At 43.5% G+C, this 14,645-nt stretch overlaps 1 non-coding gene across 1 annotated transcript; it reads left to right on the top strand.

The window, feature by feature from the left end:
* The first annotated feature begins 11,635 nt into the window (after positions 1 to 11,635).
* On the top strand, positions 11,636 to 11,688 carry LOC139377758 (U7 small nuclear RNA). Its single transcript, XR_011628231.1, has one exon. It is a non-coding gene; the product is annotated as a U7 small nuclear RNA (small nuclear RNA).
* Positions 11,689 to 14,645: the final 2,957 nt, after the last annotated feature.

The raw sequence follows: 14,645 nt of genomic DNA, 5'->3' as shown, positions 1-14,645 counted from the left end.
CAAATGACTGACAGACTTTAATCGAATTTGGTCTTTTGCAAATGCAATGCATCATAGGGGCCTGAGATAAGAGGAAAAATTAAACTGTTAATGCATTACACACACACACACACACACACACACACACACACACACACACACACACACACACACACACACACACACACACACTGTTCAGGTTATGGGATCTGTATTTGTTTCTCAGACATTCAGGTCAGCGTTCAAATTGTAGGTCTACTTGAAGTTCAGTAGCAGTTGTTTTGATGTGCCTTTTAATAAATTATTGTAACTTTATGGCAGGATTGTTTTAGGTGTCTAGAGTACACCTAGAGAGAGAGAGAGAGAGAGAGAGAGAGCAAAATATTTTGTTTTTGTTGTCATATTGATGTCTTTCTCATGGCTACCCATGTATTTCCATGGAATTATAAAGTTTATTTGGAAAGTAATAAATATATACATTTTTAAAAGCATTCATGATTTGCGTACATTTAATATGCTAACTATTACTCTTGTTAAAAATATGAACTGGTGTTACATTTGATGAAGAGCACATCATGACTTGTTTAGGACTCGAAACTCAAAGTTTAGGACTTGAGACTTGACTTGGAACTTGTCGGTCTTGACTTGAGACTTGACTCGGACTTGCCTGTCTTGACTTGGGACTTGAGTGCTAAGATATGAGACTTACTTGTGACTTGTAAAACAATGACTTGGTCCACCTTTGCTGAATACTTTCCGGTGTGCACTGTTTGTACATATCTACATACCTTGTACCCCTGCATATCGTCTTGGTACTGGTACCCCGTGTATATAGCCATGTTATTGTTACTCATTGGGTATTTATTCCTTGTGTTATAATTGTTCTATTATTTATCTTTCTGCATTGTTGGGAAAGGCCCGTAAGTGAGCATTTCACTGTTAGTCTACACCTGTTCTTTACTAAGCATGAGACTAATAACATTTGGTTTGATTTTGATTTTTTAGTCAATGGAGAGTTCACTTTAAAATGTTCATGTTTTAAGTTTTATTGGTCAGATATACAGGATACACATGGTATACACCGTCCAATGAATTGCTTGCTTGAAGGTTCCTTCTGGACAATGCAACAACAATAAGAAATAATTAAAGATAAGAATAAGAACAAAAGTAAATTGTTCAGTATAATAAAATAAACATTTTAGCATATGTATAATACAGGAAGGCACAATTTATAGTCCAATATTTACACATGTTTTGGGGAGTGTTTAGCAATCATAATAGGAGTCTGGTAGCAGCAGTTGTGATGTTTATGTAGCATGTTTGTATGGGGGTGGGCATGAGTGAGTGCATGTTTGCTAAGGTGTGGAGAATCAGAGCAGGTGGTCAGTCCAGTTCAAGTTTTCAGCAGTCTGATGGCTTGTAGATAGAAACGGTGTCTGAACCTGTTGGTATCAGACCTCGTGTTCCAATACCATCTGCCCCATGGTAAAGTAGTAAACAGCTCATGGCTGGGGTGTGTGGGGTCCTTGATGATACTCTGGGCCTTCCTCAGGCACCGTTTCGAGTAGATGTCCTGGATTGGTGGGAGCACGGTCCCAGTGATCTACTAGGCCGTCTTCACCATCACCCTGCAGGTCCTTGCAGTTGTCGACGGATGGTGCAGCGGTAGTTTTGGAGAGAAACCGTGGTGGCATGCTGAATTTCTTCAGCCGCCTTAGGATGTAGAGACACTGTTGCTCCCTCTTGACAAGAGTGGTGGTGTTGTTGATCCATGCCAAGTCCACGGGGATGTGGACGTCTAGGAACATAAAGCTGCTGACTCGCTCTACTACAGTTCCGTTGATGTTGATCGGAGCATTTCCCCTCCTTTGCTTCCTGAAGTCAACAATCAACTGCTTTGTTTTGCTGACGTTGAAGGAGAAGTTGTCTTGGCACCACAATGCCAGTTCAGTTATCTGCTCCCTATAGACTGACTCATCATTACTCACTGTAATGTCGTCAGCAAACTTGATGATGGAGTTGGTGTGGTGCAAAACAACAGTAGTATCCCTCTTTCTCTCCGTATTTCACAAGCACACGTGGGTACACACACCACAGACATACACACACGTGTGTACACACAGCACAGACATACACACACGTGGGTACACACACCACAGACTTACACACACGAGTGTACACACACCACAGACATACACACACATGGGTGTGCATGGATGTTTCATGGTAGGTTGGGGTATAACAAAATTGGTAATCTTTGAGCACTTTCTGACCACTTCTACCATGGAAAAACATACAGCCTCAGGAAGTAGTTTGGGGGAGGGAGCGCTTGTAGCTTGAGTCTGATAATTATCTGCACAAAACCGTTAATCTGATAATACCTGTGGGATATAAAAATACTTGCTGGATATAAGTTTTCCAGTTTCTTGAAATACTAGCAAATGCAATGTATTTCTTGGTGAAACCTGAAATTGTATATTCATTCCTTTTATGCAGCAGAACTTACAGTAGTGAGTGCATCCATTTTTTAAACGTTTTCATACTGCTCCCCCGTGGGAATCAAACCCATAGCCCTAGCTTTGCAAGCACCATGCACTACCAGCTGAGCCACATTATCACTGCAGAAACATAAACCACTTCATGTCTCAATGTACATAATTACTTTATTGTGCATTGTTTTTCTTTGTGGTGATAGAAAGTCTACAGGTACAAACCTAGATGACCAGCCTATGTAATGTACATTTACATTAAGTGGTTTGTAAGGAACAAGCTTCCTTTAGATTTTTTTGGGGGGGAAATGTGTTGTTCCCATGTAGTGAATCTGTTACTCAGTGCGTTTGGATGGACTTATAGCATTGAGGCCAAATACATTTTACATATATTTTTGGTGTACTTCAAGGGGTCTTAATGATCCTTGGTATGACCTTCTTAAAACAATTCCATATAGTCTATACTACATACAATGGGTTAATAAGGAGCAGCCCTAGAATGAGATTGTGGATCATGTGGATCGGTGAGGGAAGGGCTGATCTTGATTTGTTAGTGGGGGTTCTTCCCTTCCACTTCATTCCTCTCTTTTAATCTTCCCTTCCACTCCACTCCTTTCTTTTAATCTTCCCTTCCACTCCATTCCTCTCTTTTAATCTTCCCTTCCACTCTATTCCTCTCTTTTAATCTTCCCTTCCACTCCATTCCTCTCTTTTAATCTTCCCGTCCACTCCACTTCTCTCTCTTTCCCGTTCCTTTCTTCTCCACCCCTCTCTTTTGATCTGTCCTTCCTTTCCACTCTTCTCTCTTTAACTTCACTTCCTCACCACCCCCTCTTTCTCTTCCCTTCATCTCCATTCCTCTCTCTTTCTCTACCCTTCCTCACCCACCTTCTCTATTTCCCTTCCCTTTCTCTCCACCCCTCTCTCTTTCTTACTTTTTTTTAGGACACAATGAAAACCATTTCAACAGTCACATGGTACATAATGTATAATTATGTCTATTTGTCTATTTTCAGGCCATGTTTTCACCAGCTCGTTTCTCCATGTCTAACGTAGACCAGGTTAAGCCTCCTCTCTTTCCGTTTCCTTCCTCGCCAACTGTCTCTCGTTATCTTCCCTTCCTTTCCACTCCTCTCTTTCCCTTCCTCTTCTCTCTACCCCTCTCCCTTTATCCTCCTTTCCTCTCTACCCCTCTCTCTTATCCTCTCTTCCTCTCCACCCCTCTCTCTTTATCCTCTCTTCCTCTCCACCCCTCTCCCTTTATCCTCCTTTCCTCTCTACCCCTCTCTCTTATCCTCTCTTCCTCTCCACCCCTCTCTCTTTAACCTCTCTTCCTCTCCACCCCTCTCTTATCCTCTCTTCCTCTCCACCCCTCTCTCTTTATCCTCTCTTCCTCTCCACCCCTCTCTCTTTATCCTCTCTTCCTCTCTACCCCTCTCTCTAATCCTCTCTTCCTCTCCATCCCTCTCTCTTTGTCCTCCTTTCCTCTCTACCCCTCTCTCTTAATCCTCTCTTCCTCTCCACCCCTCTCTCTTTATCCTCCTTTCCTCTCTACCCCTCTCTCTTAATCCTCTCTTCCTCTCCACCCCTCTCTCTTTATCCTCTCTTCCTCTCCACCCCTCTCTCTTTATCCTCTCTTCCTCTCCACCCCTCTCTCTTTATCCTCCTTTACTCTCTACCCCTCTCTCTTTATACTCTCTTCCTCTCCACCCCTCTCTCTTTATCCTCTCTTCCTCTCCACCCCTCTCTCTTTATCCTCCTTTACTCTCCACCCCTCTCTTATCCTCTCTTCCTCTCCACCCCTCTCTCTTTATCCTCTCTTCCTCTCCACCCCTCTCTCTTAATCCTCTCTTCCTCTCCACCCTATCTCTTAATCCTCTCTTCCTCTCCACCCCTCTCTCTTTATCCTCATTTCCTCTCTACCCCTCTCTCTTAATCCTCTCTTCCTCTCCACCCCTCTCTCTTTATCCTCTCTTCCTCTCCACCCCTCTCTCTTAATCCTCTCTTCCTCTCCACCTCTCTCTCTTAATCCTCTCTTCCTCTCCACCCCTCTCTCTTTATCCTCCTTTCCTCTCTACCCCTCTCTCTTAATCCTCTCTTCCTCTCCACCCCTCTCTCTTTATCCTCCTTTCCTCTCTACCCCTCTCTCTTAATCCTCTCTTCCTCTCCACCCCTCTCTCTTTATCCTCTCTTCCTCTCCACCCCTCTCTCTTTATCCTCTCTTCCTCTCCACCCATCTCTCTTTATCCTCCTTTCCTCTCTACCCCTCTCTCTTTATCCTCTCTTCCTCTCCACCCCTCTCTCTTTATCCTCTCTTCCTCTCCACCCCTCTCTCTTTATCCTCCTTTCCTCTCTACCCCTCTCTCTTTATCCTCTCTTCCTCTCCACCCCTCTCTCTTTATCCTCATTTCCTCTCCACCCCTCTCTCTTATCCGCTCTTCTGATCCACCCCTCTCTCTTCATCCTCTCTTCCACTCCACCCCTCTCTCTTTATCCTCCTTTCCTCTCCATCCCTCTCTCTTTATCCTCCTTTCCTCTCTACCCCTCTCTCTTTATCCTCTCTTCCGCTCTACCCCTCTCTTATCCTCCTTTCCTCTCCACCCCTCTCTCTTTATTCTCTCTTCCTCTCCACCCCTCTCTCTTTATCCTCCTTTCCTCTCTACCCCTCTCTCTTTATCCTCTCTTCCTCTCCACCCCTCTCTCTTTATCCTCTCCACCCCTCTCTCTTTATCCTCCTTTCCTCTCCACCCCTCTCTTTTTATCCTCTCTTCCTCTCCACCCCTCTCTCTTTATCCTCCTTTCCTCTCTACCTCTCTCTCTTTATCCTCTCTTCCTCTCCACCCCTCTCTCTTTATCCTCCTTTCCTCTCTACCCCTCTCTCTTATCCTCTCTTCCTCTCCACTCTCTCTTTGTCTTCCCCTCCTCTCCTCATTCCTCTCTTTCTCTTCCCTGCCTTTCCACTCCTCTCTCTTCCCTTTCCTTCCTCTCCGCCCGTCTCTTTTTATCTTCCCTCCCTCTCCCCCTCTCTCTTTCTTAGTTTTTTTTTATGCAGCTTTGAAGGGCACAATAAAAACCATTTCAACAGACACATGGTACACAGTGTTTAAGCGGTCTATGTTCAGGCTGGGTTCTCCATGTCTAATGTAGACCAGGTAGGGGTTAATAAGCCTGCAGTTAACACTAATCTGTACCCATTGCATTTGCTCTTATGTGCTGTACTATAATGCAAACATCATGTCCAGGCTTGTACCACAGCACTGCTTATTGTTATTGTGGTATTTAACCAGCGGTGGAAAAAGTACTTAAACGTCATACTTGAGTAAAAGTAAAGATACCTTGATAGAAAATGAATCACCCAATAAAATACTTAAAATACTTATGGAGTAAATGTCTAAAAGTCTCTGGTTTTAAACGTATGATGGCTCTCTGATGGCGCAAATAAGTCTAGTGATCTGATGTGGAGATGCACTGAATCATTTTACATCTCTTTATCATTCTACACCTCTCCTCTCTGTTTCTCATCCTTTCCTCTCCATTCCTTTCTCTTTCTCTTCCCTTCCTCTCTCTTTCTCTTCCCTTCCTCTCCACACCTCCACTTCCCTTGCTCTCCACCCCTCTCTATTTTCCTTCCCTTCTTCTCCACCTCTCTCTATTTCCCTTCCTCTCCATTCCTCTCTCTTTCTCTTCCCTTTCTCTCCACACCTCCACTTCCCTTCCTCTCCACCCCTCTCTATTTTCCTTCCCTTCTTCTCCACCTCTCTCTATTTTCCTTCCTCTCCATTCCTCTCTCTTTCTCTTCATCCCTCTCTCTTTCTCTTCCCTTCCTCTCCACCCCTCTCTATTTTCCTTCCCTTCTTCTTCACCTCTCTCTATTTCCCTTCCTCTCATTCCTCTTTCTTTATCTCCCCTTCCACTCCACCCTCTCTATTTCCCTTCCTCTCTACTCTTCTTTCTTCCCTTCCTCTCCACCCCTCTCTATTTACCTTCCTCGCCACTCCTCTCTCTTTCCCTTGCCTTCCTCTCCACTCCTCTCTCTCTTTCCATTGCTTTCCTTTCCACCCCTCTCTATTTCCCTTCCTCTCCAACCTCCCCTCTATTTCCATTGCTTTCCTCTCCACCCCTCTCTATTTCCCTTCCTCTCCACTCCTCTCTCTTTCCATTGCTTTCCTCTCCACCCCTCTCTATTTCCCTTCCTCTCCACTCCTCTCTCTTTCCCTTGCCTTCCTCTCCACTCCTCTCTATTTCCGTTCCTCTCCACTCCTCTCTCTTTCCCTTGCTTTCCTCTCCACCCCTCTCTATTTCCCTTCCTCTCCAACCTCCTCTCTCTTTCCCTTGCCTTCCTCTCCACCCCTCTTTATTTCCCTTCCTCTCCAACCTCCTCTCTCTTTCCCTTGCCTTCCTCTCCACTCCTCTCTATTTCCCTTCCTCTCCACCCCTCTCTATTTCCCTTCCTCTCCAACCTCCTCTCTCTTTCCCTTGCCTTCCTCTCCACTCCTCTCTAGTTCCCTTCCTCTCCAACCTCCTCTCTCTTTCCCTTGCCTTCCTCTCCACTCTTCTCTATTTCCCTTCCTCTCCAACCTCCTCTCTCTTTCCCTTGCCTTCCTCTCCACTCCTCTCTCTCTTTCCATTGCTTTCCTTTCCACCCCTCTCTATTTCCCTTCCTCTCCAACCTCCCCTCTCTTTCCATTGCTTTCCTCTCCACCCCTCTCTATTTCCCTTCCTCTCCACTCCTCTCTCTTTCCATTGCTTTCCTCTCCACCCCTCTCTATTTCCCTTCCTCTCCACTCCTCTCTCTTTCCCTTGCTTTCCTCTCCACTCCTCTCTATTTCCCTTCCTCTCCACTCCTCTCTCTTTCCCTTGCTTTCCTGTCCACCCCTCTCTAGTTCCCTTCCTCTCCAACCTCCTCTCTCTTTCCCTTGCCTTCCTCTCCACCCCTCTCTATTTCCCTTCCTCTCCATCCTCCTCTCTATTTCCCTTGCCTTCCTCTCCACCCTGTCTATTTCCCTTCCTCTCCAACCTCCTCTCTCTTTCCCTTGCCTTCCTCTCCACTCCTCTCTCTCTTTCCCTTGCTTTCCTGTCCACCCCTCTCTAGTTCCCTTCCTCTCCAACCTCCTCTCTCTTTCCCTTGCCTTCCTTTCCACCCCTCTCTAGTTCCCTTCCTCTCCAACCTCTCTTTTTCCCTTGCCTTCCTCTCCACTCTTCTCTATTTCCCTTCCTCTCCAACCTCCTCTCTCTTTCCCTTGCCTTCCTCTCCACCCTGTCTATTTCCCTTCCTCTCCAACCTCCTCTCTCTTTCCCTTGCCTCCCTCTCCACTCCTCTCTATTTCCCTTCCTCTCCAACCTCCTCTCTCTTTCCCTTGCCTTCCTCTCCACCCTCTCTATTTCCCTTCCTCTCCACTCCTCTCTCTTTTGAAAACAAGTTCTGTAACTTTTTAGGACACAACGAAAACCATTTCAACAGACACATGGTACACAGCATATAATTTTATTTATTTATTTGCAGGCCATGTGATCTGGTTTGTCCATGTCTAATGACCAGGTAGGGGTTAAGCTGGCGAGCTAAATTCCACTCCATGGTGAAGGGTGTGTTTGATAAACTTCACCAACGGCTTGAAGTCGAGACCAGGCTTTGTGGAATCTAGCTCTGACTACATCGATTTGTCCAAGGTCAATAATAATTTATAGATTAGATTAGATTCAACTTTATTGTCATTGAACAAGTACAGCACACCAAAATGCAGTTAGCATCAGACCAGAAGTGCAAATAAAAGAGTGCAAAAAAATGTATAAGCAAAACAATTAAGTACAATGTATGTTATTAAGTGGGATGTATAAATGTGCAATGAAGGCAAATGGCAAGTCTTAATGTGAGATGAATGCAAATTGAAAGTGCAAGGAGGTACGCAGCTGAAATGCAGAGATAGCAGCAATGAGGTTACCGAGGTAGACGTACATGGACAACTGAATAATGTCTAGGCCCCTATTTTTTCCACTTCCTGTCTGACTGACGTGCCCAAAGTAAACGGCCTGTTACTCAGGCACAGAAGCCAGGATATGCATATAATTGGTAGCATTGGATAGAAAACACTTTGAAGTTTGTAGAAATGTTAAAAATAATGCATGAGACTATAACACAATTGATGTGGTAGGACAAAATCCAAAGAAAAAAACCAACTGGATTGCAAACAGAGGAAGTTTTTCAAAAAGTAAGTGATTATTTAATCGCTATTTGTGATTTTATGAAGCCTGTGCTGGTTGAAAAATATGTTGATGTGGGGCGCCGTCCTCAAACAATCGCATGGTATGCTTTCGCTTTAAAGCCTATTGTAAATCGGACAATGCAGTTCGATTAATAAGAATTTAAGCTTTTAAAAATGTTTAATATCCATCATTTGTATGATTATTTTTTTAATTGCGCGCCCTCCAATTTCACCGGAAGTTGTCGACAGGTGTCCCGCTAGCGGCTATCCCAGAGAGGTTTTAATCTGACTTTGCAAAGCAATGTCAGAGTTCAGTAGTGCCATGAAGAGTGCAAAGAGAGTAGTACAACAAGGTCCCTGAGAGGCAGTACTAAGTGGTGGGTGGGTGGATATGGCTAGTGCTGTGACACAGAGTTCAGCAGGGTTACAGTAGCTGGAAAGAAACTGTTCTTGAGCCTGCTAGTGCGGGAACATAGAGACCTGTACCGCCAGCCTGATGGTAGGGGGGAAACCATTTGTGGCATGGATGTGATGATGATGCCGCAGATACCGCTTGCGCTGCAGGTCTATGATGGCAGGGAGCTGGGCCCCAGTGATATGCTGGGCAGTTTTCACCACCTGTTGCAGGGCATTCCGGTCAGCCACAGAGCATCCCCCAAATACACTGTGGCACAGTTAGTTAGAATGCTCTCGACGGTGCAGCGGTAAAAGTTCACCAGGATCTTGGGAGACAGGTGGGCCTTCTTCAGCCTGCTCAAAAGGTACAGGCGCTGCTGACCCTTTTTGACCAGGGTTGAGGTGTTGATGGTCCAGGAGACGTCATCAGAGATGTAGGCACCCAGGAATTTGAAACTGGGCATCTGCTCCACCTCAGTGCCATCATTGAGAACTGGGGTATGGCTGCAGCTTTTAGACTTCCTGTAATCCACAATGACCTCCTTGGTTTTCTTTGTATTGAGGGCCAGGTTGTTGTCAGCGCACCATGCAGCCAGGTGTTTGACCTCCTCCCTGTAGGCTGACTCGTCATTGTCACTGATCAGCCCTACCACCATGGTGTCGTCTGCGAACTTTACGATGGTGTTGGAACCGTGTACAGGATCGCAGTCGTGGGTGAAGACGGAGTACAGGAGGGGGCTCAGCATGCAGCCCTGTGGCACACGGTGTTCAGGTTCAGGGTTGAGCAGGTGAAGTTGTCTAACCTGACAGACTGGGGTCTGTTGGTTAGGAAGTCCAAAGTCCAGTTACAGAGAGAGGGGCTGGTCCCTAGGTCATGGAGTTTGGTGACCAGCCTAGGGGGAATGACCGTATTGAATGCTGAGCTAAAGTCTATGAACAGCATTCTCACATAGGTGTTGGTTTTGTCCAGGTGGGTCAAGGCAGAGTGTAAAGCTGTGAAACACCCACCTTGTACTTACTGTGTGTTTGTCCTCCGTAGTTTCTTTGTTTGCTGAAATCCATACTTGTTCTTTAAACGTTCGTCAAACACAAACATGGGCTGTTTGCTCATTGCTGTTGCTCTAAGATGGCAACTCAGTGCAAATGCGCAGGTGCCAATTGAATCTCAACAAGAAAACAGTCAGCTGTGATATTTGATTAACGTTTATTAAAAAAGTATGGACTTCAGCAAACAAAGAAAGGCACACAACTACAGAGGACAAACATAGGTACAAGGTGGGCATTTTATAATTATTATAATTTTTAAAGTATTGACTATGGGCAAATCGATGTAGTCTGAGCTAGATTCCACAAAGCCTGCTCTCGGCTCCACTACATTGGTGAAGTTTGTTAGAAACTTCCTTCCACTAAGGTTAAGCCTGCAGTTAACACTAATCTTTACAAATTGGCACTTGGTATTTTATTAGCATGCCTATTAGCTGTTGCAAAAGCAGCAGCTACTCTTCCTGGGGTCTACACAAAACATGAAACACAATACAGAATGACATAATACAGAACATCAATAGATAAGAACAGCTCAGGGACAGAACTACATTCATTTTTTCAAAAGGCACACGTAGCCTACATATCAATGCATACACACAAACTATTTAGGTCAAATAGGGGAGAGGCGTTGTATATCAGGCCTCTGATTACAATGAAGAGCAAAACGTGCCGGTCTGTTCTGGGCCAGCAGCAGCTTAACCAGGTCTTTCCTTGCAGCGCTGGACCACACGACTGGACAATAATCAAGATTAGACAAAACTAGACCCTGCAGAACTTGGAGTGTGGTGTCACAAAAGCAGAGCATCTCTTTATTACGGCCAGACCTCTCCCCATCTGTACAAGTAAAACTCCTTATATTAAGCAACTAGATCATTTTCTGTGTTTTTGTCATTTACGGCCAGACAGGGGCACAGTCCACTTAAAGAACAGCTGTAATGGTTACAACAATACTCATCTGAGCGGATTAAAAGGAAAATAGCATTTGTGTGTGCATGTATGTGTGCATGTGTGTGTGCATGTGTGTGAGCGACACCATACATAGCTGAACATTGACAGAGGATCAACCACTACTCACCTTTTAATTAAGTAGGCAGCCTTGGCTTGTGCAATCTGGAACACACAAGCTCCAAATCATTTATCTCTATTTTCCACACTTTTAATACGTATTACACCATTTCAACCGTTTGTGCAACACTAAAAAAGGCAATAAAGTAGGTGGCAGGTAGCCTAGCGGTTAAGAGCATTGGGCCAGTAACCAAAAGGTTGCTGGTTTGAATACCTGAGCCGACTAGGTGAAAAATCTGTGAACATACCATTGCGCACGGCTCCTGTAAATTGCTCTGGATGAGAGTGTCTGCAAAATAAACTTCTCCACCTGTAAAAATACTACTATATAAAATACTACTATACTTCACACTGTAGTATCCCTCAGTCATGTGTATTATTCACGTAGAATACTATAGTAAATACTGCACTTTTTTAACAAAATTAAATACTATATAATTACATCTATCTACGGGTTATGGAAACTGTACTCTTTTAGTATTTCTCCAGCAGGTTTCCTCAAGGAGAAAGCCTCCTTCTATGTCAAAGATAGTAAAACAAAAACACTATAGTAAATTCTACAGTTACACCAGCAAAAACTACAGTACTGTATATTACAGTCTGCAGAAACACTACAGTTTATACAACAGTATACTACAATCTGCAAAAACACAACAATAATTACTACAGTATGTACTACACATTTCTTTACTATAGTATTTATACTATAGTTAATTAACAGTCTACAGTCTGCAAAAAAAACTACAGTGAATAATACAGTATATAAATATATTAATACTACAGTATTTAGACCATAGTATAATCTAGGATTTTTTATGTTGGTTACACTGGCTGATTACTAAAGGTTTCTGTTGTGTGTAGAAACTGTGAACAACCATCAGAGCTAGGCTATACCCTCTGACAGAACAATCAGAGTAAAAATCTTGTTGGTGCTTAATCAAATCCTGATGGTAATAAACGTTACACTGCAAGGCCCATTGCGTCTAATTGGCTCTTAATTTGACATCTACAAATCATGAGTGGCATGGGGTGGTTGGGTTTGCGCCAGGTAGGGGGAGGTTTAGGCAGAGGTGAGGTGAGACTGAGTAATTGAGGACCCCTCGGTCTATGCGTCATAGTCCTCTCAAACAAGCCTACATGTTTAGGACCTGATTTGACTCAGTCTGGAGTAATAACTCACACACACTATGGAACGAGCCAGAAAGAAGTGCCTCCTTTGTATGGCATGTACCTGCCTGTGTAGCTTTTATTTTCGTTTAATGATGCTCATTTCGTTTTCTTTCATTCCTACATCTATCACCACAGAGCACTTCAATCCCATGACGTTTAACATTTAACTACTGCTCCCTTTCATTTCTCATAAGTGCAAATTGTTTGCGGCTTTTTATGATAGTTTTATGATGGTGCCAACTTTCCAGTGTTTGGACTGACTCGTCACAGCAAGCCATGGCAAGGAGGATTGATTGATGAGGCTCTAGAACCACTGGAACACCACAGCATTATAAGTGGGGTCCCTAGACGGCTGTTACATTCTGTGGTTTGGGGTAAAGATGACGAACATTCTGAATACAGAATCTATCAAATGCATTACAGTATACAGAGCACCTCGCTTATATTTAGGGACATCTGTGGCTTATCCCTGGGGTTAAGAAGGAGATTTTGCATTTGACCATCAATGTATTGTTTTGTTGTAAAGGGGGGTTCCAACATTTCAGCAGAGTTTCTCTGAAACAAAAGTAAATTGTGAATCCTGTATCCTTGTGAGAGACAGAGAGACTCTCAAATAGCCAATGTTCTCCGCAATGTTTGAATTATAGCATGTGAAAGTACTTGTCCTCCTATCGAGAACGCAGGGAAAATACGAAAGAGAAAAAATGGTAGGTGAATAATATTAGCTATAGAATAAGTCTGTTAGACCAAAATCAATCTCCCATTATCTCCTCTTTACTGGTAATTTATCAGACGAAAGGGCTCTCTAGGACTTAGACCCACTGTCTCTCTTCCACCCCTTTTTTCCACCCTCTATATCCCAAATGGCACCCTAATCCCTATATAGTGCATTAGTTTTGACCAGGGCCTATAGGGCTTCAAAAACACCACAAGGACCAGAGGATGAAATAGAGAATAGCCCTTTCATCTGTTAATAGGGACCGGACCAATTGTTCCCCCCTCTCAGCCCAATTGCCCCTCACCCCCTCCTCTCTCTCCGTTATACATGTAATTGAGGCCCAGGTTTGCGGTGGAAGTGTAGGCCTGGGGAAAGGCGGAAGGAAAATTCCTATATCCTTTCTGGCCATATGAAGGTAATTCACTACACCCTGAAACTTTCTATTGAGATGAACCCCCCCTCCCACCGTTCTCTCTTCCCCCAACCCTGCTGCTCCCACTTCCCTTTATCCTTTTTCTTAAAGACAACGTGTTTTTACAACAAGTAATTACAGGGTTAATGACTGATTTGATGGGTCTGTGAAAAGAGGTGTAACCTCATTGTCAGGCCTTGGTGGAAAAAGAGTAGTGAGTTCAGTTGGTTGAGCTCTCAAGAGGTCGGTAGGGATTAGGGTACTTGTGGCCTCTCATGAGCAAAGGCGGAAAGAGGATCCCCTCTTTTATTCTGCTTTTCTCAAATTCTCATTCAAATGTATCTTAGTTTTTTTAACTCAGTTGTCTTATAGAAGGATGTGTTATTTGCATTTGCATTGATTGTTGTTTTTCTTTTCTTTTTTTTTACATTCAACACTTTATACCAAAATGAATATGTGTACTGGAAAAGGCACACAACTACAGTACAGATTTATACAGTATTCTGTGTTCGTAAACTGTTGTCATGTTGTAACATGTTACACAGCTATTGGGTTGCTTTGTATAGCTACAGATGAATAGCATACATTATAACAATATTATAAAAAAAAACATTTTTACTCACCATCACAATTTAAATTATATCACCACCAAAGATTTGGTTGGTGGCCCAACATTTTTTATCTCCATTGATCAATACGTGAAGAGTAATTTAAGAAGTTGAATTAGGAACCACTTTGGCCACCCTGTAGACTAGATATCATAGCCATGCATTTCAATAATATTGTCAGGCATTACATGCATTTGATCAAAGATACAAATGTACAGTGCCTTCAGGAAGTATTCAGACCCACATTTTGTTACGTTACAGGCTTATTCTAAAATGGATAAAAAATAAATACATTTCAGCAATCTACACACAATACCCCAAAATGACAATGCAAAAATAGGTTTTAAGAAATATTTGCTCATTTATAATAAAAAAAAAATGAAATATCACATTTACATAAGTATTCAGACCCTTTACCCAGTACTTTGTTGAAGCACCTTTTGCAAGTGACTACAGCCTCGAGTCATCTTGGGTATGACGCTATAAGCTTGCCACGCCTGTATTTGGGGAGTTTCTCCCATTGTTCTCTGCAGATCCTCTCTAGCTCTGTCAGGTTGGATGAGA

Source organism: Oncorhynchus clarkii, chromosome 20 (genome assembly GCF_045791955.1).
Source record: "Oncorhynchus clarkii lewisi isolate Uvic-CL-2024 chromosome 20, UVic_Ocla_1.0, whole genome shotgun sequence".
NCBI classification, from domain to species: Eukaryota; Metazoa; Chordata; class Actinopteri; order Salmoniformes; family Salmonidae; genus Oncorhynchus; species Oncorhynchus clarkii.
This window is presented reverse-complemented; position numbering and strand designations above follow the sequence as displayed.